This window comes from Harpia harpyja, chromosome 5, assembly GCF_026419915.1.
Source record: "Harpia harpyja isolate bHarHar1 chromosome 5, bHarHar1 primary haplotype, whole genome shotgun sequence".
NCBI lineage: Eukaryota > Metazoa > Chordata > Aves > Accipitriformes > Accipitridae > Harpia > Harpia harpyja.
This window is the reverse complement of record NC_068944.1, coordinates 40980695-41000038: the sequence shown is the minus strand read 5'-3', so window position 1 is coordinate 41000038 and position 19344 is coordinate 40980695. Positions and strand designations below refer to the sequence as shown.

At 57.5% G+C, this 19344-nt stretch overlaps 1 protein-coding gene and 26 non-coding genes across 28 annotated transcripts in view; 26 read left to right on the top strand and 1 right to left on the bottom strand.

Moving 5' to 3' along the window:
- The window catches only part of DNAJC5B (DnaJ heat shock protein family (Hsp40) member C5 beta), a 54935-nt gene that overhangs the window by 13686 nt on the left and 21905 nt on the right, over positions 1–19344 (bottom strand). The gene's annotated exons all lie outside the window — the stretch shown is intronic.
- Positions 3299–3387, top strand: TRNAY-GUA (transfer RNA tyrosine (anticodon GUA)). The gene is given in 2 exon segments: positions 3299–3335; positions 3352–3387. It is a non-coding gene; the product is annotated as a tRNA-Tyr (tRNA).
- Positions 3704–3776, top strand: TRNAA-AGC (transfer RNA alanine (anticodon AGC)). The gene has a single exon. It is a non-coding gene; the product is annotated as a tRNA-Ala (tRNA).
- Positions 4524–4612, top strand: TRNAY-GUA (transfer RNA tyrosine (anticodon GUA)). Its single transcript is given in 2 exon segments — positions 4524–4560; positions 4577–4612. It is a non-coding gene; the product is annotated as a tRNA-Tyr (tRNA).
- Positions 4929–5001, top strand: TRNAA-AGC (transfer RNA alanine (anticodon AGC)). Its single transcript has one exon. It is a non-coding gene; the product is annotated as a tRNA-Ala (tRNA).
- Positions 5749–5837, top strand: TRNAY-GUA (transfer RNA tyrosine (anticodon GUA)). Its single transcript is given in 2 exon segments — positions 5749–5785; positions 5802–5837. It is a non-coding gene; the product is annotated as a tRNA-Tyr (tRNA).
- TRNAA-AGC (transfer RNA alanine (anticodon AGC)) lies at positions 6154–6226 on the top strand. The gene has a single exon. It is a non-coding gene; the product is annotated as a tRNA-Ala (tRNA).
- On the top strand, positions 6974–7062 carry TRNAY-GUA (transfer RNA tyrosine (anticodon GUA)). Its single transcript is given in 2 exon segments — positions 6974–7010; positions 7027–7062. It is a non-coding gene; the product is annotated as a tRNA-Tyr (tRNA).
- On the top strand, positions 7379–7451 carry TRNAA-AGC (transfer RNA alanine (anticodon AGC)). Its single transcript has one exon. It is a non-coding gene; the product is annotated as a tRNA-Ala (tRNA).
- Positions 8199–8287, top strand: TRNAY-GUA (transfer RNA tyrosine (anticodon GUA)). The gene is given in 2 exon segments: positions 8199–8235; positions 8252–8287. It is a non-coding gene; the product is annotated as a tRNA-Tyr (tRNA).
- TRNAA-AGC (transfer RNA alanine (anticodon AGC)) lies at positions 8604–8676 on the top strand. The gene has a single exon. It is a non-coding gene; the product is annotated as a tRNA-Ala (tRNA).
- Positions 9424–9512, top strand: TRNAY-GUA (transfer RNA tyrosine (anticodon GUA)). Its single transcript is given in 2 exon segments — positions 9424–9460; positions 9477–9512. It is a non-coding gene; the product is annotated as a tRNA-Tyr (tRNA).
- Positions 9829–9901, top strand: TRNAA-AGC (transfer RNA alanine (anticodon AGC)). Its single transcript has one exon. It is a non-coding gene; the product is annotated as a tRNA-Ala (tRNA).
- TRNAY-GUA (transfer RNA tyrosine (anticodon GUA)) lies at positions 10649–10737 on the top strand. Its single transcript is given in 2 exon segments — positions 10649–10685; positions 10702–10737. It is a non-coding gene; the product is annotated as a tRNA-Tyr (tRNA).
- Positions 11054–11126, top strand: TRNAA-AGC (transfer RNA alanine (anticodon AGC)). The gene has a single exon. It is a non-coding gene; the product is annotated as a tRNA-Ala (tRNA).
- Positions 11874–11962, top strand: TRNAY-GUA (transfer RNA tyrosine (anticodon GUA)). Its single transcript is given in 2 exon segments — positions 11874–11910; positions 11927–11962. It is a non-coding gene; the product is annotated as a tRNA-Tyr (tRNA).
- TRNAA-AGC (transfer RNA alanine (anticodon AGC)) lies at positions 12279–12351 on the top strand. The gene has a single exon. It is a non-coding gene; the product is annotated as a tRNA-Ala (tRNA).
- TRNAY-GUA (transfer RNA tyrosine (anticodon GUA)) lies at positions 13099–13187 on the top strand. Its single transcript is given in 2 exon segments — positions 13099–13135; positions 13152–13187. It is a non-coding gene; the product is annotated as a tRNA-Tyr (tRNA).
- Positions 13504–13576, top strand: TRNAA-AGC (transfer RNA alanine (anticodon AGC)). The gene has a single exon. It is a non-coding gene; the product is annotated as a tRNA-Ala (tRNA).
- Positions 14324–14412, top strand: TRNAY-GUA (transfer RNA tyrosine (anticodon GUA)). Its single transcript is given in 2 exon segments — positions 14324–14360; positions 14377–14412. It is a non-coding gene; the product is annotated as a tRNA-Tyr (tRNA).
- On the top strand, positions 15549–15637 carry TRNAY-GUA (transfer RNA tyrosine (anticodon GUA)). The gene is given in 2 exon segments: positions 15549–15585; positions 15602–15637. It is a non-coding gene; the product is annotated as a tRNA-Tyr (tRNA).
- On the top strand, positions 15954–16026 carry TRNAA-AGC (transfer RNA alanine (anticodon AGC)). Its single transcript has one exon. It is a non-coding gene; the product is annotated as a tRNA-Ala (tRNA).
- Positions 16774–16862, top strand: TRNAY-GUA (transfer RNA tyrosine (anticodon GUA)). Its single transcript is given in 2 exon segments — positions 16774–16810; positions 16827–16862. It is a non-coding gene; the product is annotated as a tRNA-Tyr (tRNA).
- On the top strand, positions 17179–17251 carry TRNAA-AGC (transfer RNA alanine (anticodon AGC)). Its single transcript has one exon. It is a non-coding gene; the product is annotated as a tRNA-Ala (tRNA).
- Positions 17999–18087, top strand: TRNAY-GUA (transfer RNA tyrosine (anticodon GUA)). The gene is given in 2 exon segments: positions 17999–18035; positions 18052–18087. It is a non-coding gene; the product is annotated as a tRNA-Tyr (tRNA).
- Positions 18404–18476, top strand: TRNAA-AGC (transfer RNA alanine (anticodon AGC)). Its single transcript has one exon. It is a non-coding gene; the product is annotated as a tRNA-Ala (tRNA).
- On the top strand, positions 19224–19312 carry TRNAY-GUA (transfer RNA tyrosine (anticodon GUA)). Its single transcript is given in 2 exon segments — positions 19224–19260; positions 19277–19312. It is a non-coding gene; the product is annotated as a tRNA-Tyr (tRNA).

The following is a 19344-nucleotide window of genomic DNA, read 5'->3' as shown; positions in this document are numbered from 1 at the left end:
CAGCATGATAATCAATCATGGGCATTTGTTGCATTATGATCGCCAACTGATTTGCATCATTTAGCAGGTTTCAACAAAGATAAAGATTTTTTTAAAGGTTGTTTAAAAACATGATGATCACACACTGCTTATCCCATCAACATTCTCTTCTTTATAGCAAAGGAAATTCTGTATTTGATTGCCTATCAACAGTAGCTATATTAAAATTTTGTAAACAGTGTCTGTGTTTGCAGAAGCCCAGATAGTGTTGGCGGAAAACACAGTTAGGAGTTGCAATAAAAAGGAAGTATCTTTCTGAAGCACAAGGTGGAAAAGCACAGTGAGTTAGCCCCAGTTTCAAGTACCTGTCTTTGGGCCTAATTCCCCACTGTTGCACTTCTGAGGCAGTACTTAAAGCAGTGAAAGCTGATTGTCAACTGGTTTAGGGATGTTTACGCCGGTGGGAAGCCTTTTCTAGGACAGGCCTCAGCACTGCCTTTTTCCCCTGACTGTACTCAGCGCTATGGCATCCAAGAACAGGTACAGCTTGAAAGGAACAGTGTGGGACTGTTGGCTCATGGACAGTGCTGGGGAAGCACAGCTTGGAGAAGAAAGGGTTTTCTTCCAGCCATGTTGAAGCACTGGCAGTGTGAGCTCACATATAATTGCAAAACAAGTGTAGACAGAAGTATATCTTTTAAAAAATTTCCACTCCTTTGAAGAACTGGCAATAAGATTTTTCCAGGACATTTATTTAATGACTAGTGCTGACCTCTAGTGGCATCAAAAGTGATTTAGTTGTGTTTTAAATACTGTGACTCTCACCTCAGTCAAGCTATGTTGCATTTTGTAAATACTCTCTCCGAGTGTTTCAGGAGCTAGCCATGACCATTATGCCTCAAAATATTGTTTGCGGTGCGAAGGCAGTGTGTCCACACTTCCACTAACAAATCTATCCTCAGAGGATCTATCCTCAGTCCTGCTTGACTTTCCACTGAAGTCCCTGTACAGGTTATTTCCCCAGTAAAATGTAACTGCTTTGCTCCTGATGACAGTTTCTGCCTTGGAGACATTCTGCCAATATCAAGACTGATATAAGCCTGGGAACAGCCTCTGCCAATGATGTCTTCAGTTCTGTATGCTGAACTCAATTCATCTTTTCATAGATCATAAATAACTCCTTAGATGTGCTTCTAATAGCATGAAGGGATTCACGTTCAGTAATATTTAATATACTGTGCATGTGGTACCTTAAACATAAATTTTCAGTCATATTTAACATAATAAAACATGAAATAGGAGAACTGGAAAAACAAGCTAAGTCTTGCATGAATAGTGATATTATGTTCCATCCAAGTATTTAAGTAGCTTATGCAGTCTATCCCTTTTCTTAGCTGAAAACAAACCCCAGCAGTTAGAATTTAAAAAAAAAAAAAAAAAAGGGAGAGGCATTACTTTCAAAATCCACTTGTGGTTGCAGGCATTGGACAATCAGTCTCCAACCTTTCTTTCTTTTCCCACAGACCCAAAGACATCTTCTGCCCTCTCCATATCCCCAACAATCTCATGAAAAATAAGAATTTGAACAAAATGTAGTTTTGAAAAGGTGAAAAACATTAGTTGCACACTCACTTTACTTAGTATTGTTTTAGAATACTAACAGAGATACTTTCAACATAGTACAGTTAACAAAAGATGGATAATTCTTATTTTGATTTTGGGAAAACTGTCCTCACTAAAAATAGTACATTAACAAAACAACTCCCTGCACACCAAGATGACATATACTAATTGGAGATGACTTAGTAATGGGAAAGAGATCTATATACTGGTAGTGCAATTCATATGAGAAACAGGACTCCATTACGTCCAACACAAGAAATAATAAATGGACAAGAACTACATGACATAACATGAAGTATCAGCTATATAGAAGCTTCCCTGCAGGTCCCTGGAAAAGTGACATTCCTAGTTATGTGATAATCATGGTTCATTACGAGGAGAGAAAAAGAAGCCAAAAACCAGAGAGTGAAATGAACACAGGAGTTTCTTGGCTACTTCTCATACCAAATACATGGATTTATGTCCATTCAGACTTTTCTCATGATGAATGGCCTTCTCCTTCACCACCTTGGCATCACTGACCACTGCAGCCCTTCACAGCAGCAACCAATGGGATGAGTTTGGGACAGAAAAGGGACAACAAGCAGAGAAATAGTCACCCCACAAGATGGGTAGGGCACTCATGGAAATGAAGTCAGAGAAATATGCTTAGCACCTCTGTCAGTGGGAGGCTTAGGGTGAGAGATGAGATGAGGCCAGCCTGTACTGCAGGGGTGGGTCTGATAAGGTACATCTGGATGGAGGGACAAATATTTTGGAGGCAGGAAAGTTGTATAGGGTGAGATATGGCTGTGCTGTGGAGTATTGAAGGGTGTCAGATACATCCCTGCCATTCCCTCGGTAGCTTAGACGGTAGAGCGGAGGACCGTAGACTCCCTTGCATGTCCATCCTTAGGTCACTGGTTCAACTCTGTCTCGAAAGAGTGTCCTTTTGGCTCTGGCCCAGAACCTGTAGCACCTCTGCATCCTAAACAGGACAGTTCACACTGAGGAGGCACTTGTGAGATCAGAATAGGGCAGTTGAGGACAAAAGGGCTGCTCCAGATCAAGTGGAAAGTCGGGATAAGCTTCAGTCGCACTCCTGACATGGAGAGGTAGCTCCATGGTCCTGCTCAAGCAGATGGGAGCTCAGAAAGGCTACTTGAGTCCGAGGGTCATGGCCAGGCTCACCGTTAATGCTGCACGTGGCCAAGCATAGACAGAGCTACAACCCACCCAGTGGAGGTCAGAGGGGCAACCAAGGACCAAAAGCAAAGCTTCAAATTACATACTGCTGAGGCTTCTTGTAGCATTTTCATGCAAGGCCAAGATCAGAGGGCTTACGCATGACCTCCCAGCTCGCGGGAGTAGGCTGTTGAGTAGGGAAAAGGCTGTCCGTTTGTCTGGTGCTGGACGAGAGGGCAACGGTCAGCAGAGTGAAACTGAATCGCGGGAAGTAGCAGCAGGGTATGGGTAAGCTGTTCTTGGCCCTGAGGAGAGTGCAGCTGTAGAAGATGACGCCCAAGGAGCCTGTGGAGATCTTCCGCTTGTGGGTTTGCATGATTTGAGGGGCCGAAGGGTTGAGCAAGGCGGTGTGGTGTGGGAGGTGGGTCTGTTTGAAGCAGGGTGTTGGAATAGAGGCAGCGTGCTGCGCTGTGGATAGGGAAGTGTTGGAGGAGTGTGTGACGGGCGAGGAACTGGGCGGGGCCCCATGATTCCTTCGATAGCTCAGCTGGTAGAGCGGAGGACTGTAGGCTCCCTTGCACGGCCATCCTTAGGTCGCTGGTTCAACTCCGGCTCGAAGGAGCGTCCTTTTGGCTCCGGCCCAGACTCTGCGGCTCCTCTGCCTTTTGGTGCTGCCCGGGTGGCTCCCCTTCAAGGTCTGGCCAGCCTTGAGCTCCGGCCTGAGGTAGAGAAGATGACCAGCCAAGGCTGCCTGGGGTGAACCCTGGCCAGGGGATGGTGGTACCCGAGCGGTCGCCTCCAGCAGGAACGCGAATGGGTGAGTTGGTGGTGGTGTGAGAGGGAGGCCGATGGGAGGCCCCGGCTTTGGGTGCGGGGCAGCCTGGGTCAGGGGTGGGTGCCTGGGAGGGGAGAGGACCTCAGGCAGAGGCTGTGGGCTGGGGAATTAGCTCAAGTGGTAGAGCGCTCGCTTAGCATGTGAGAGGCAGCGGGATCGATGCCCGCATTCTCCAACGCTTTTCATTCCCCTTGCCTGGACACAGGGCCCTTTGCCGGGGGCCCTCTGTCCTCTGGGGGCTGCGGGGAGACCATGGTGTTCCTGGGCTGCACAGGGGAGGACGACGTACGAGGCTGCAACAAGAGCAGCATGGGCAGTTTGGCGGGGGACCTTATTTTTTCTCCCTCTTTCCTTGACAGACGTCAAACGTCGTCTTGAAGTAACGTGTCCAGTTTTGAGCTCCCCCGTAGAGGAAAGACATCAGTGAAATGGAGCAACCTCAGTGCAGGGCCACCAACAGGCTGAGGGAATGGAGGGGTGTCTCTTTGAGGATGAGCTGAGGACAGTGGGCACGTTCAGCCTGGAGAAAGAGAAGATCAGAGGGCTTACGCATGACCTCCCAGCTCGCGGGAGTAGGCTGTTGAGTAGGGAAAAGGCTGTCCGTTTGTCTGGTGCTGGACGAGAGGGCAACGGTCAGCAGAGTGAAACTGAATCGCGGGAAGTAGCAGCAGGGTATGGGTAAGCTGTTCTTGGCCCTGAGGAGAGTGCAGCTGTAGAAGATGACGCCCAAGGAGCCTGTGGAGATCTTCCGCTTGTGGGTTTGCATGATTTGAGGGGCCGAAGGGTTGAGCAAGGCGGTGTGGTGTGAGAGGTGAGTCTGTTTGAAGCAGGGTGTTGGAATAGAGGCAGCGTGCTGCGCTGTGGATAGGGAAGTGTTGGAGGAGTGTGTGACGGGCGAGGAACTGGGCGGGGCCCCATGATTCCTTCGATAGCTCAGCTGGTAGAGCGGAGGACTGTAGGCTCCCTTGCACGGCCATCCTTAGGTCGCTGGTTCAACTCCGGCTCGAAGGAGCGTCCTTTTGGCTCCGGCCCAGACTCTGCGGCTCCTCTGCCTTTTGGTGCTGCCCGGGTGGCTCCCCTTCAAGGTCTGGCCAGCCTTGAGCTCCGGCCTGAGGTGGAGAAGATGACCAGCCAAGGCTGCCTGGGGTGAACCCTGGCCAGGGGATGGTGGTACCCGAGCGGTCGCCTCCAGCAGGAACGCGAATGGGTGAGTTGGTGGTGGTGTGAGAGGGAGGCCGATGGGAGGCCCCGGCTTTGGGTGCGGGGCAGCCTGGGTCAGGGGTGGGTGCCTGGGAGGGGAGAGGACCTCAGGCAGAGGCTGTGGGCTGGGGAATTAGCTCAAGTGGTAGAGCGCTCGCTTAGCATGTGAGAGGCAGCGGGATCGATGCCCGCATTCTCCAACGCTTTTCATTCCCCTTGCCTGGACACAGGGCCCTTTGCCGGGGGCCCTCTGTCCTCTGGGGGCTGCGGGGAGACCATGGTGTTCCTGGGCTGCACAGGGGAGGACGACGTACGAGGCTGCAACAAGAGCAGCATGGGCAGTTTGGCGGGGGACCTTATTTTTTCTCCCTCTTTCCTTGACAGACGTCAAACGTCGTCTTGAAGTAACGTGTCCAGTTTTGAGCTCCCCCGTAGAGGAGAGACATCAGTGAAATGGAGCAACCTCAGTGCAGGGCCACCAACAGGCTGAGGGAATGGAGGGGTGTCTCTTTGAGGATGAGCTGAGGACAGTGGGCACGTTCAGCCTGGAGAAAGAGAAGATCAGAGGGCTTACGCATGACCTCCCAGCTCGCGGGAGTAGGCTGTTGAGTAGGGAAAAGGCTGTCCGTTTGTCTGGTGCTGGACGAGAGGGCAACGGTCAGCAGAGTGAAACTGAATCGCGGGAAGTAGCAGCAGGGTATGGGTAAGCTGTTCTTGGCCCTGAGGAGAGTGCAGCTGTAGAAGATGACGCCCAAGGAGCCTGTGGAGATCTTCCGCTTGTGGGTTTGCATGATTTGAGGGGCCGAAGGGTTGAGCAAGGCGGTGTGGTGTGGGAGGTGAGTCTGTTTGAAGCAGGGTGTTGGAATAGAGGCAGCGTGCTGCGCTGTGGATAGGGAAGTGTTGGAGGAGTGTGTGACGGGCGAGGAACTGGGCGGGGCCCCATGATTCCTTCGATAGCTCAGCTGGTAGAGCGGAGGACTGTAGGCTCCCTTGCACGGCCATCCTTAGGTCGCTGGTTCAACTCCGGCTCGAAGGAGCGTCCTTTTGGCTCCGGCCCAGACTCTGCGGCTCCTCTGCCTTTTGGTGCTGCCCGGGTGGCTCCCCTTCAAGGTCTGGCCAGCCTTGAGCTCCGGCCTGAGGTGGAGAAGATGACCAGCCAAGGCTGCCTGGGGTGAACCCTGGCCAGGGGATGGTGGTACCCGAGCGGTCGCCTCCAGCAGGAACGCGAATGGGTGAGTTGGTGGTGGTGTGAGAGGGAGGCCGATGGGAGGCCCCGGCTTTGGGTGCGGGGCAGCCTGGGTCAGGGGTGGGTGCCTGGGAGGGGAGAGGACCTCAGGCAGAGGCTGTGGGCTGGGGAATTAGCTCAAGTGGTAGAGCGCTCGCTTAGCATGTGAGAGGCAGCGGGATCGATGCCCGCATTCTCCAACGCTTTTCATTCCCCTTGCCTGGACACAGGGCCCTTTGCCGGGGGCCCTCTGTCCTCTGGGGGCTGCGGGGAGACCATGGTGTTCCTGGGCTGCACAGGGGAGGACGACGTACGAGGCTGCAACAAGAGCAGCATGGGCAGTTTGGCGGGGGACCTTATTTTTTCTCCCTCTTTCCTTGACAGACGTCAAACGTCGTCTTGAAGTAACGTGTCCAGTTTTGAGCTCCCCCGTAGAGGAGAGACATCAGTGAAATGGAGCAACCTCAGTGCAGGGCCACCAACAGGCTGAGGGAATGGAGGGGTGTCTCTTTGAGGATGAGCTGAGGACAGTGGGCACGTTCAGCCTGGAGAAAGAGAAGATCAGAGGGCTTACGCATGACCTCCCAGCTCGCGGGAGTAGGCTGTTGAGTAGGGAAAAGGCTGTCCGTTTGTCTGGTGCTGGACGAGAGGGCAACGGTCAGCAGAGTGAAACTGAATCGCGGGAAGTAGCAGCAGGGTATGGGTAAGCTGTTCTTGGCCCTGAGGAGAGTGCAGCTGTAGAAGATGACGCCCAAGGAGCCTGTGGAGATCTTCCGCTTGTGGGTTTGCATGATTTGAGGGGCCGAAGGGTTGAGCAAGGCGGTGTGGTGTGGGAGGTGGGTCTGTTTGAAGCAGGGTGTTGGAATAGAGGCAGCGTGCTGCGCTGTGGATAGGGAAGTGTTGGAGGAGTGTGTGACGGGCGAGGAACTGGGCGGGGCCCCATGATTCCTTCGATAGCTCAGCTGGTAGAGCGGAGGACTGTAGGCTCCCTTGCACGGCCATCCTTAGGTCGCTGGTTCAACTCCGGCTCGAAGGAGCGTCCTTTTGGCTCCGGCCCAGACTCTGCGGCTCCTCTGCCTTTTGGTGCTGCCCGGGTGGCTCCCCTTCAAGGTCTGGCCAGCCTTGAGCTCCGGCCTGAGGTGGAGAAGATGACCAGCCAAGGCTGCCTGGGGTGAACCCTGGCCAGGGGATGGTGGTACCCGAGCGGTCGCCTCCAGCAGGAACGCGAATGGGTGAGTTGGTGGTGGTGTGAGAGGGAGGCCGATGGGAGGCCCCGGCTTTGGGTGCGGGGCAGCCTGGGTCAGGGGTGGGTGCCTGGGAGGGGAGAGGACCTCAGGCAGAGGCTGTGGGCTGGGGAATTAGCTCAAGTGGTAGAGCGCTCGCTTAGCATGTGAGAGGCAGCGGGATCGATGCCCGCATTCTCCAACGCTTTTCATTCCCCTTGCCTGGACACAGGGCCCTTTGCCGGGGGCCCTCTGTCCTCTGGGGGCTGCGGGGAGACCATGGTGTTCCTGGGCTGCACAGGGGAGGACGACGTACGAGGCTGCAACAAGAGCAGCATGGGCAGTTTGGCGGGGGACCTTATTTTTTCTCCCTCTTTCCTTGACAGACGTCAAACGTCGTCTTGAAGTAACGTGTCCAGTTTTGAGCTCCCCCGTAGAGGAGAGACATCAGTGAAATGGAGCAACCTCAGTGCAGGGCCACCAACAGGCTGAGGGAATGGAGGGGTGTCTCTTTGAGGATGAGCTGAGGACAGTGGGCACGTTCAGCCTGGAGAAAGAGAAGATCAGAGGGCTTACGCATGACCTCCCAGCTCGCGGGAGTAGGCTGTTGAGTAGGGAAAAGGCTGTCCGTTTGTCTGGTGCTGGACGAGAGGGCAACGGTCAGCAGAGTGAAACTGAATCGCGGGAAGTAGCAGCAGGGTATGGGTAAGCTGTTCTTGGCCCTGAGGAGAGTGCAGCTGTAGAAGATGACGCCCAAGGAGCCTGTGGAGATCTTCCGCTTGTGGGTTTGCATGATTTGAGGGGCCGAAGGGTTGAGCAAGGCGGTGTGGTGTGGGAGGTGGGTCTGTTTGAAGCAGGGTGTTGGAATAGAGGCAGCGTGCTGCGCTGTGGATAGGGAAGTGTTGGAGGAGTGTGTGACGGGCGAGGAACTGGGCGGGGCCCCATGATTCCTTCGATAGCTCAGCTGGTAGAGCGGAGGACTGTAGGCTCCCTTGCACGGCCATCCTTAGGTCGCTGGTTCAACTCCGGCTCGAAGGAGCGTCCTTTTGGCTCCGGCCCAGACTCTGCGGCTCCTCTGCCTTTTGGTGCTGCCCGGGTGGCTCCCCTTCAAGGTCTGGCCAGCCTTGAGCTCCGGCCTGAGGTGGAGAAGATGACCAGCCAAGGCTGCCTGGGGTGAACCCTGGCCAGGGGATGGTGGTACCCGAGCGGTCGCCTCCAGCAGGAACGCGAATGGGTGAGTTGGTGGTGGTGTGAGAGGGAGGCCGATGGGAGGCCCCGGCTTTGGGTGCGGGGCAGCCTGGGTCAGGGGTGGGTGCCTGGGAGGGGAGAGGACCTCAGGCAGAGGCTGTGGGCTGGGGAATTAGCTCAAGTGGTAGAGCGCTCGCTTAGCATGTGAGAGGCAGCGGGATCGATGCCCGCATTCTCCAACGCTTTTCATTCCCCTTGCCTGGACACAGGGCCCTTTGCCGGGGGCCCTCTGTCCTCTGGGGGCTGCGGGGAGACCATGGTGTTCCTGGGCTGCACAGGGGAGGACGACGTACGAGGCTGCAACAAGAGCAGCATGGGCAGTTTGGCGGGGGACCTTATTTTTTCTCCCTCTTTCCTTGACAGACGTCAAACGTCGTCTTGAAGTAACGTGTCCAGTTTTGAGCTCCCCCGTAGAGGAGAGACATCAGTGAAATGGAGCAACCTCAGTGCAGGGCCACCAACAGGCTGAGGGAATGGAGGGGTGTCTCTTTGAGGATGAGCTGAGGACAGTGGGCACGTTCAGCCTGGAGAAAGAGAAGATCAGAGGGCTTACGCATGACCTCCCAGCTCGCGGGAGTAGGCTGTTGAGTAGGGAAAAGGCTGTCCGTTTGTCTGGTGCTGGACGAGAGGGCAACGGTCAGCAGAGTGAAACTGAATCGCGGGAAGTAGCAGCAGGGTATGGGTAAGCTGTTCTTGGCCCTGAGGAGAGTGCAGCTGTAGAAGATGACGCCCAAGGAGCCTGTGGAGATCTTCCGCTTGTGGGTTTGCATGATTTGAGGGGCCGAAGGGTTGAGCAAGGCGGTGTGGTGTGGGAGGTGGGTCTGTTTGAAGCAGGGTGTTGGAATAGAGGCAGCGTGCTGCGCTGTGGATAGGGAAGTGTTGGAGGAGTGTGTGACGGGCGAGGAACTGGGCGGGGCCCCATGATTCCTTCGATAGCTCAGCTGGTAGAGCGGAGGACTGTAGGCTCCCTTGCACGGCCATCCTTAGGTCGCTGGTTCAACTCCGGCTCGAAGGAGCGTCCTTTTGGCTCCGGCCCAGACTCTGCGGCTCCTCTGCCTTTTGGTGCTGCCCGGGTGGCTCCCCTTCAAGGTCTGGCCAGCCTTGAGCTCCGGCCTGAGGTGGAGAAGATGACCAGCCAAGGCTGCCTGGGGTGAACCCTGGCCAGGGGATGGTGGTACCCGAGCGGTCGCCTCCAGCAGGAACGCGAATGGGTGAGTTGGTGGTGGTGTGAGAGGGAGGCCGATGGGAGGCCCCGGCTTTGGGTGCGGGGCAGCCTGGGTCAGGGGTGGGTGCCTGGGAGGGGAGAGGACCTCAGGCAGAGGCTGTGGGCTGGGGAATTAGCTCAAGTGGTAGAGCGCTCGCTTAGCATGTGAGAGGCAGCGGGATCGATGCCCGCATTCTCCAACGCTTTTCATTCCCCTTGCCTGGACACAGGGCCCTTTGCCGGGGGCCCTCTGTCCTCTGGGGGCTGCGGGGAGACCATGGTGTTCCTGGGCTGCACAGGGGAGGACGACGTACGAGGCTGCAACAAGAGCAGCATGGGCAGTTTGGCGGGGGACCTTATTTTTTCTCCCTCTTTCCTTGACAGACGTCAAACGTCGTCTTGAAGTAACGTGTCCAGTTTTGAGCTCCCCCGTAGAGGAAAGACATCAGTGAAATGGAGCAACCTCAGTGCAGGGCCACCAACAGGCTGAGGGAATGGAGGGGTGTCTCTTTGAGGATGAGCTGAGGACAGTGGGCACGTTCAGCCTGGAGAAAGAGAAGATCAGAGGGCTTACGCATGACCTCCCAGCTCGCGGGAGTAGGCTGTTGAGTAGGGAAAAGGCTGTCCGTTTGTCTGGTGCTGGACGAGAGGGCAACGGTCAGCAGAGTGAAACTGAATCGCGGGAAGTAGCAGCAGGGTATGGGTAAGCTGTTCTTGGCCCTGAGGAGAGTGCAGCTGTAGAAGATGACGCCCAAGGAGCCTGTGGAGATCTTCCGCTTGTGGGTTTGCATGATTTGAGGGGCCGAAGGGTTGAGCAAGGCGGTGTGGTGTGGGAGGTGAGTCTGTTTGAAGCAGGGTGTTGGAATAGAGGCAGCGTGCTGCGCTGTGGATAGGGAAGTGTTGGAGGAGTGTGTGACGGGCGAGGAACTGGGCGGGGCCCCATGATTCCTTCGATAGCTCAGCTGGTAGAGCGGAGGACTGTAGGCTCCCTTGCACGGCCATCCTTAGGTCGCTGGTTCAACTCCGGCTCGAAGGAGCGTCCTTTTGGCTCCGGCCCAGACTCTGCGGCTCCTCTGCCTTTTGGTGCTGCCCGGGTGGCTCCCCTTCAAGGTCTGGCCAGCCTTGAGCTCCGGCCTGAGGTGGAGAAGATGACCAGCCAAGGCTGCCTGGGGTGAACCCTGGCCAGGGGATGGTGGTACCCGAGCGGTCGCCTCCAGCAGGAACGCGAATGGGTGAGTTGGTGGTGGTGTGAGAGGGAGGCCGATGGGAGGCCCCGGCTTTGGGTGCGGGGCAGCCTGGGTCAGGGGTGGGTGCCTGGGAGGGGAGAGGACCTCAGGCAGAGGCTGTGGGCTGGGGAATTAGCTCAAGTGGTAGAGCGCTCGCTTAGCATGTGAGAGGCAGCGGGATCGATGCCCGCATTCTCCAACGCTTTTCATTCCCCTTGCCTGGACACAGGGCCCTTTGCCGGGGGCCCTCTGTCCTCTGGGGGCTGCGGGGAGACCATGGTGTTCCTGGGCTGCACAGGGGAGGACGACGTACGAGGCTGCAACAAGAGCAGCATGGGCAGTTTGGCGGGGGACCTTATTTTTTCTCCCTCTTTCCTTGACAGACGTCAAACGTCGTCTTGAAGTAACGTGTCCAGTTTTGAGCTCCCCCGTAGAGGAGAGACATCAGTGAAATGGAGCAACCTCAGTGCAGGGCCACCAACAGGCTGAGGGAATGGAGGGGTGTCTCTTTGAGGATGAGCTGAGGACAGTGGGCACGTTCAGCCTGGAGAAAGAGAAGATCAGAGGGCTTACGCATGACCTCCCAGCTCGCGGGAGTAGGCTGTTGAGTAGGGAAAAGGCTGTCCGTTTGTCTGGTGCTGGACGAGAGGGCAACGGTCAGCAGAGTGAAACTGAATCGCGGGAAGTAGCAGCAGGGTATGGGTAAGCTGTTCTTGGCCCTGAGGAGAGTGCAGCTGTAGAAGATGACGCCCAAGGAGCCTGTGGAGATCTTCCGCTTGTGGGTTTGCATGATTTGAGGGGCCGAAGGGTTGAGCAAGGCGGTGTGGTGTGGGAGGTGGGTCTGTTTGAAGCAGGGTGTTGGAATAGAGGCAGCGTGCTGCGCTGTGGATAGGGAAGTGTTGGAGGAGTGTGTGACGGGCGAGGAACTGGGCGGGGCCCCATGATTCCTTCGATAGCTCAGCTGGTAGAGCGGAGGACTGTAGGCTCCCTTGCACGGCCATCCTTAGGTCGCTGGTTCAACTCCGGCTCGAAGGAGCGTCCTTTTGGCTCCGGCCCAGACTCTGCGGCTCCTCTGCCTTTTGGTGCTGCCCGGGTGGCTCCCCTTCAAGGTCTGGCCAGCCTTGAGCTCCGGCCTGAGGTGGAGAAGATGACCAGCCAAGGCTGCCTGGGGTGAACCCTGGCCAGGGGATGGTGGTACCCGAGCGGTCGCCTCCAGCAGGAACGCGAATGGGTGAGTTGGTGGTGGTGTGAGAGGGAGGCCGATGGGAGGCCCCGGCTTTGGGTGCGGGGCAGCCTGGGTCAGGGGTGGGTGCCTGGGAGGGGAGAGGACCTCAGGCAGAGGCTGTGGGCTGGGGAATTAGCTCAAGTGGTAGAGCGCTCGCTTAGCATGTGAGAGGCAGCGGGATCGATGCCCGCATTCTCCAACGCTTTTCATTCCCCTTGCCTGGACACAGGGCCCTTTGCCGGGGGCCCTCTGTCCTCTGGGGGCTGCGGGGAGACCATGGTGTTCCTGGGCTGCACAGGGGAGGACGACGTACGAGGCTGCAACAAGAGCAGCATGGGCAGTTTGGCGGGGGACCTTATTTTTTCTCCCTCTTTCCTTGACAGACGTCAAACGTCGTCTTGAAGTAACGTGTCCAGTTTTGAGCTCCCCCGTAGAGGAAAGACATCAGTGAAATGGAGCAACCTCAGTGCAGGGCCACCAACAGGCTGAGGGAATGGAGGGGTGTCTCTTTGAGGATGAGCTGAGGACAGTGGGCACGTTCAGCCTGGAGAAAGAGAAGATCAGAGGGCTTACGCATGACCTCCCAGCTCGCGGGAGTAGGCTGTTGAGTAGGGAAAAGGCTGTCCGTTTGTCTGGTGCTGGACGAGAGGGCAACGGTCAGCAGAGTGAAACTGAATCGCGGGAAGTAGCAGCAGGGTATGGGTAAGCTGTTCTTGGCCCTGAGGAGAGTGCAGCTGTAGAAGATGACGCCCAAGGAGCCTGTGGAGATCTTCCGCTTGTGGGTTTGCATGATTTGAGGGGCCGAAGGGTTGAGCAAGGCGGTGTGGTGTGGGAGGTGAGTCTGTTTGAAGCAGGGTGTTGGAATAGAGGCAGCGTGCTGCGCTGTGGATAGGGAAGTGTTGGAGGAGTGTGTGACGGGCGAGGAACTGGGCGGGGCCCCATGATTCCTTCGATAGCTCAGCTGGTAGAGCGGAGGACTGTAGGCTCCCTTGCACGGCCATCCTTAGGTCGCTGGTTCAACTCCGGCTCGAAGGAGCGTCCTTTTGGCTCCGGCCCAGACTCTGCGGCTCCTCTGCCTTTTGGTGCTGCCCGGGTGGCTCCCCTTCAAGGTCTGGCCAGCCTTGAGCTCCGGCCTGAGGTGGAGAAGATGACCAGCCAAGGCTGCCTGGGGTGAACCCTGGCCAGGGGATGGTGGTACCCGAGCGGTCGCCTCCAGCAGGAACGCGAATGGGTGAGTTGGTGGTGGTGTGAGAGGGAGGCCGATGGGAGGCCCCGGCTTTGGGTGCGGGGCAGCCTGGGTCAGGGGTGGGTGCCTGGGAGGGGAGAGGACCTCAGGCAGAGGCTGTGGGCTGGGGAATTAGCTCAAGTGGTAGAGCGCTCGCTTAGCATGTGAGAGGCAGCGGGATCGATGCCCGCATTCTCCAACGCTTTTCATTCCCCTTGCCTGGACACAGGGCCCTTTGCCGGGGGCCCTCTGTCCTCTGGGGGCTGCGGGGAGACCATGGTGTTCCTGGGCTGCACAGGGGAGGACGACGTACGAGGCTGCAACAAGAGCAGCATGGGCAGTTTGGCGGGGGACCTTATTTTTTCTCCCTCTTTCCTTGACAGACGTCAAACGTCGTCTTGAAGTAACGTGTCCAGTTTTGAGCTCCCCCGTAGAGGAGAGACATCAGTGAAATGGAGCAACCTCAGTGCAGGGCCACCAACAGGCTGAGGGAATGGAGGGGTGTCTCTTTGAGGATGAGCTGAGGACAGTGGGCACGTTCAGCCTGGAGAAAGAGAAGATCAGAGGGCTTACGCATGACCTCCCAGCTCGCGGGAGTAGGCTGTTGAGTAGGGAAAAGGCTGTCCGTTTGTCTGGTGCTGGACGAGAGGGCAACGGTCAGCAGAGTGAAACTGAATCGCGGGAAGTAGCAGCAGGGTATGGGTAAGCTGTTCTTGGCCCTGAGGAGAGTGCAGCTGTAGAAGATGACGCCCAAGGAGCCTGTGGAGATCTTCCGCTTGTGGGTTTGCATGATTTGAGGGGCCGAAGGGTTGAGCAAGGCGGTGTGGTGTGGGAGGTGAGTCTGTTTGAAGCAGGGTGTTGGAATAGAGGCAGCGTGCTGCGCTGTGGATAGGGAAGTGTTGGAGGAGTGTGTGACGGGCGAGGAACTGGGCGGGGCCCCATGATTCCTTCGATAGCTCAGCTGGTAGAGCGGAGGACTGTAGGCTCCCTTGCACGGCCATCCTTAGGTCGCTGGTTCAACTCCGGCTCGAAGGAGCGTCCTTTTGGCTCCGGCCCAGACTCTGCGGCTCCTCTGCCTTTTGGTGCTGCCCGGGTGGCTCCCCTTCAAGGTCTGGCCAGCCTTGAGCTCCGGCCTGAGGTGGAGAAGATGACCAGCCAAGGCTGCCTGGGGTGAACCCTGGCCAGGGGATGGTGGTACCCGAGCGGTCGCCTCCAGCAGGAACGCGAATGGGTGAGTTGGTGGTGGTGTGAGAGGGAGGCCGATGGGAGGCCCCGGCTTTGGGTGCGGGGCAGCCTGGGTCAGGGGTGGGTGCCTGGGAGGGGAGAGGACCTCAGGCAGAGGCTGTGGGCTGGGGAATTAGCTCAAGCGGTAGAGCGCTCGCTTAGCATGTGAGAGGCAGCGGGATCGATGCCCGCATTCTCCAACGCTTTTCATTCCCCTTGCCTGGACACAGGGCCCTTTGCCGGGGGCCCTCTGTCCTCTGGGGGCTGCGGGGAGACCATGGTGTTCCTGGGCTGCACAGGGGAGGACGACGTACGAGGCTGCAACAAGAGCAGCATGGGCAGTTTGGCGGGGGACCTTATTTTTTCTCCCTCTTTCCTTGACAGACGTCAAACGTCGTCTTGAAGTAACGTGTCCAGTTTTGAGCTCCCCCGTAGAGGAGAGACATCAGTGAAATGGAGCAACCTCAGTGCAGGGCCACCAACAGGCTGAGGGAATGGAGGGGTGTCTCTTTGAGGATGAGCTGAGGACAGTGGGCACGTTCAGCCTGGAGAAAGAGAAGATCAGAGGGCTTACGCATGACCTCCCAGCTCGCGGGAGTAGGCTGTTGAGTAGGGAAAAGGCTGTCCGTTTGTCTGGTGCTGGACGAGAGGGCAACGGTCAGCAGAGTGAAACTGAATCGCGGGAAGTAGCAGCAGGGTATGGGTAAGCTGTTCTTGGCCCTGAGGAGAGTGCAGCTGTAGAAGATGACGCCCAAGGAGCCTGTGGAGATCTTCCGCTTGTGGGTTTGCATGATTTGAGGGGCCGAAGGGTTGAGCAAGGCGGTGTGGTGTGGGAGGTGAGTCTGTTTGAAGCAGGGTGTTGGAATAGAGGCAGCGTGCTGCGCTGTGGATAGGGAAGTGTTGGAGGAGTGTGTGACGGGCGAGGAACTGGGCGGGGCCCCATGATTCCTTCGATAGCTCAGCTGGTAGAGCGGAGGACTGTAGGCTCCCTTGCACGGCCATCCTTAGGTCGCTGGTTCAACTCCGGCTCGAAGGAGCGTCCTTTTGGCTCCGGCCCAGACTCTGCGGCTCCTCTGCCTTTTGGTGCTGCCCGGGTGGCTCCCCTTCAAGGTCTGGCCAGCCTTGAGCTCCGGCCTGAGGTGGAGAAGATGACCAGCCAAGGCTGCCTGGGGTGAACCCTGGCCAGGGGATGGTGGTACCCGAGCGGTCGCCTCCAGCAGGAACGCGAATGGGTGAGTTGGTGGTGGTGTGAGAGGGAGGCCGATGGGAGGCCCCGGCTTTGGGTGCGGGGCAGCCTGGGTCAGGGGTGGGTGCCTGGGAGGGGAGAGGACCTCAGGCAGAGGCTGTGGGCTGGGGAATTAGCTCAAGTGGTAGAGCGCTCGCTTAGCATGTGAGAGGCAGCGGGATCGATGCCCGCATTCTCCAACGCTTTTCATTCCCCTTGCCTGGACACAGGGCCCTTTGCCGGGGGCCCTCTGTCCTCTGGGGGCTGCGGGGAGACCATGGTGTTCCTGGGCTGCACAGGGGAGGACGACGTACGAGGCTGCAACAAGAGCAGCATGGGCAGTTTGGCGGGGGACCTTATTTTTTCTCCCTCTTTCCTTGACAGACGTCAAACGTCGTCTTGAAGTAACGTGTCCAGTTTTGAGCTCCCCCGTAGAGGAGAGACATCAGTGAAATGGAGCAACCTCAGTGCAGGGCCACCAACAGGCTGAGGGAATGGAGGGGTGTCTCTTTGAGGATGAGCTGAGGACAGTGGGCACGTTCAGCCTGGAGAAAGAGAAGATCAGAGGGCTTACGCATGACCTCCCAGCTCGCGGGAGTAGGCTGTTGAGTAGGGAAAAGGCTGTCCGTTTGTCTGGTGCTGGACGAGAGGGCAACGGTCAGCAGAGTGAAACTGAATCGCGGGAAGTAGCAGCAGGGTATGGGTAAGCTGTTCTTGGCCCTGAGGAGAGTGCAGCTGTAGAAGATGACGCCCAAGGAGCCTGTGGAGATCTTCCGCTTGTGGGTTTGCATGATTTGAGGGGCCGAAGGGTTGAGCAAGGCGGTGTGGTGTGGGAGGTGAGTCTGTTTGAAGCAGGGTGTTGGAATAGAGGCAGCGTGCTGCGCTGTGGATAGGGAAGTGTTGGAGGAGTGTGTGACGGGCGAGGAACTGGGCGGGGCCCCATGATTCCTTCGATAGCTCAGCTGGTAGAGCGGAGGACTGTAGGCTCCCTTGCACGGCCATCCTTAGGTCGCTGGTTCAACTCCGGCTCGAAGGAGCGTCCTTTTGGCTCCGGCCCAGACTCTGCGGCTCCTCTGCCTTTTGGTGCTGCCCGGGTGGCTCCCCTTCAAGGTCTGGCCAGCCTTGAGCTCCGGCCTGAGGTGGAGAAGATGACCAGCCAAGGCTGCCTGGGGTGAACCCTGGCCAGGGGATGGTGGTACCCGAGCGGTCGCCTCCAGCAGGAACGCGAATGGGTGAGTTGGTGGTGGTGTGAGAGGGAGGCCGATGGGAGGCCCCGGCTTTGGGTGCGGGGCAGCCTGGGTCAGGGGTGGGTGCCTGGGAGGGGAGAGGACCTCAGGCAGAGGCTGTGGGCTGGGGAATTAGCTCAAGTGGTAGAGCGCTCGCTTAGCATGTGAGAGGCAGCGGGATCGATGCCCGCATTCTCCAACGCTTTTCATTCCCCTTGCCTGGACACAGGGCCCTTTGCCGGGGGCCCTCTGTCCTCTGGGGGCTGCGGGGAGACCATGGTGTTCCTGGGCTGCACAGGGGAGGACGACGTACGAGGCTGCAACAAGAGCAGCATGGGCAGTTTGGCGGGGGACCTTATTTTTTCTCCCTCTTTCCTTGACAGACGTCAAACGTCGTCTTGAAGTAACGTGTCCAGTTTTGAGCTCCCCCGTAGAGGAGAGACATCAGTGAAATGGAGCAACCTCAGTGCAGGGCCACCAACAGGCTGAGGGAATGGAGGGGTGTCTCTTTGAGGATGAGCTGAGGACAGTGGGCACGTTCAGCCTGGAGAAAGAGAAGATCAGAGGGCTTACGCATGACCTCCCAGCTCGCGGGAGTAGGCTGTTGAGTAGGGAAAAGGCTGTCCGTTTGTCTGGTGCTGGACGAGAGGGCAACGGTCAGCAGAGTGAAACTGAATCGCGGGAAGTAGCAGCAGGGTATGGGTAAGCTGTTCTTGGCCCTGAGGAGAGTGCAGCTGTAGAAGATGACGCCCAAGGAGCCTGTGGAGATCTTCCGCTTGTGGGTTTGCATGATTTGAGGGGCCGAAGGGTTGAGCAAGGCGGTGTGGTGTGGGAGGTGAGTCTGTTTGAAGCAGGGTGTTGGAATAGAGGCAGCGTGCTGCGCTGTGGATAGGGAAGTGTTGGAGGAGTGTGTGACGGGCGAGGAACTGGGCGGGGCCCCATGATTCCTTCGATAGCTCAGCTGGTAGAGCGGAGGACTGTAGGCTCCCTTGCACGGCCATCCTTAGGTCGCTGGTTCAACTCCGGCTCGAAGGAGCGTCCTTTTGGCTCCGGCCCAGACTCTGCGGCTCCTCTGCCTTTTGGTGCTGCCCGGGTGGCTCCCCTTCAAGGTCTGGCCAGCCTTGAGCTCCGGCCTGAGGTGGAGAAGATGACCAGCCAAGGCTGCCTGGGGTGAACCCTGGCCAGGGGATGGTGGTACCCGAGCGGTCGCCTCCAGCAGGAACGCGAATGGGTGAGTTGGTGGTGGTGTGAGAGGGAGGCCGATGGGAGGCCCCGGCTTTGGGTGCGGGGCAGCCTGGGTCAGGGGTGGGTGCCTGGGAGGGGAGAGGACCTCAGGCAGAGGCTGTGGGCTGGGGAATTAGCTCAAGTGGTAGAGCGCTCGCTTAGCATGTGAGAGGCAGCGGGATCGATGCCCGCATTCTCCAACGCTTTTCATTCCCCTTGCCTGGACACAGGGCCCTTTGCCGGGGGCCCTCTGTCCTCTGGGGGCTGCGGGGAGACCATGGTGTTCCTGGGCTGCACAGGGGAGGACGACGTACGAGGCTGCAACAAGAGCAGCATGGGCAGTTTGGCGGGGGACCTTATTTTTTCTCCCTCTTTCCTTGACAGACGTCAAACGTCGTCTTGAAGTAACGTGTCCAGTTTTGAGCTCCCCCGTAGAGGAGAGACATCAGTGAAATGGAGCAACCTCAGTGCAGGGCCACCAACAGGCTGAGGGAATGGAGGGGTGTCTCTTTGAGGATGAGCTGAGGACAGTGGGCACGTTCAGCCTGGAGAAAGAGAAGATCAGAGGGCTTACGCATGACCTCCCAGCTCGCGGGAGTAGGCTGTTGAGTAGGGAAAAGGCTGTCCGTTTGTCTGGTGCTGGACGAGAGGGCAACGGTCAGCAGAGTGAAACTGAATTGCGGGAAGTAGCAGCAGGGTATGGGTAAGCTGTTCTTGGCCCTGAGGAGAGTGCAGCTGTAGAAGATGACGCCCAAGGAGCCTGTGGAGATCTTCCGCTTGTGGGTTTGCATGATTTGAGGGGCCGAAGGGTTGAGCAAGGCGGTGTGGTGTGGGAGGTGAGTCTGTTTGAAGCAGGGTGTTGGAATAGAGGCAGCGTGCTGCGCTGTGGATAGGGAAGTGTTGGAGGAGTGTGTGACGGGCGAGGAACTGGGCGGGGCCCCATGATTCCTTCGATAGCTCAGCTGGTAGAGCGGAGGACTGTAGGCTCCCTTGCACGGCCATCCTTAGGTCGCTGGTTCAACTCCGGCTCGAAGGAGCGTCCTTTTGGCTCCGGCCCAGACTCTGCGG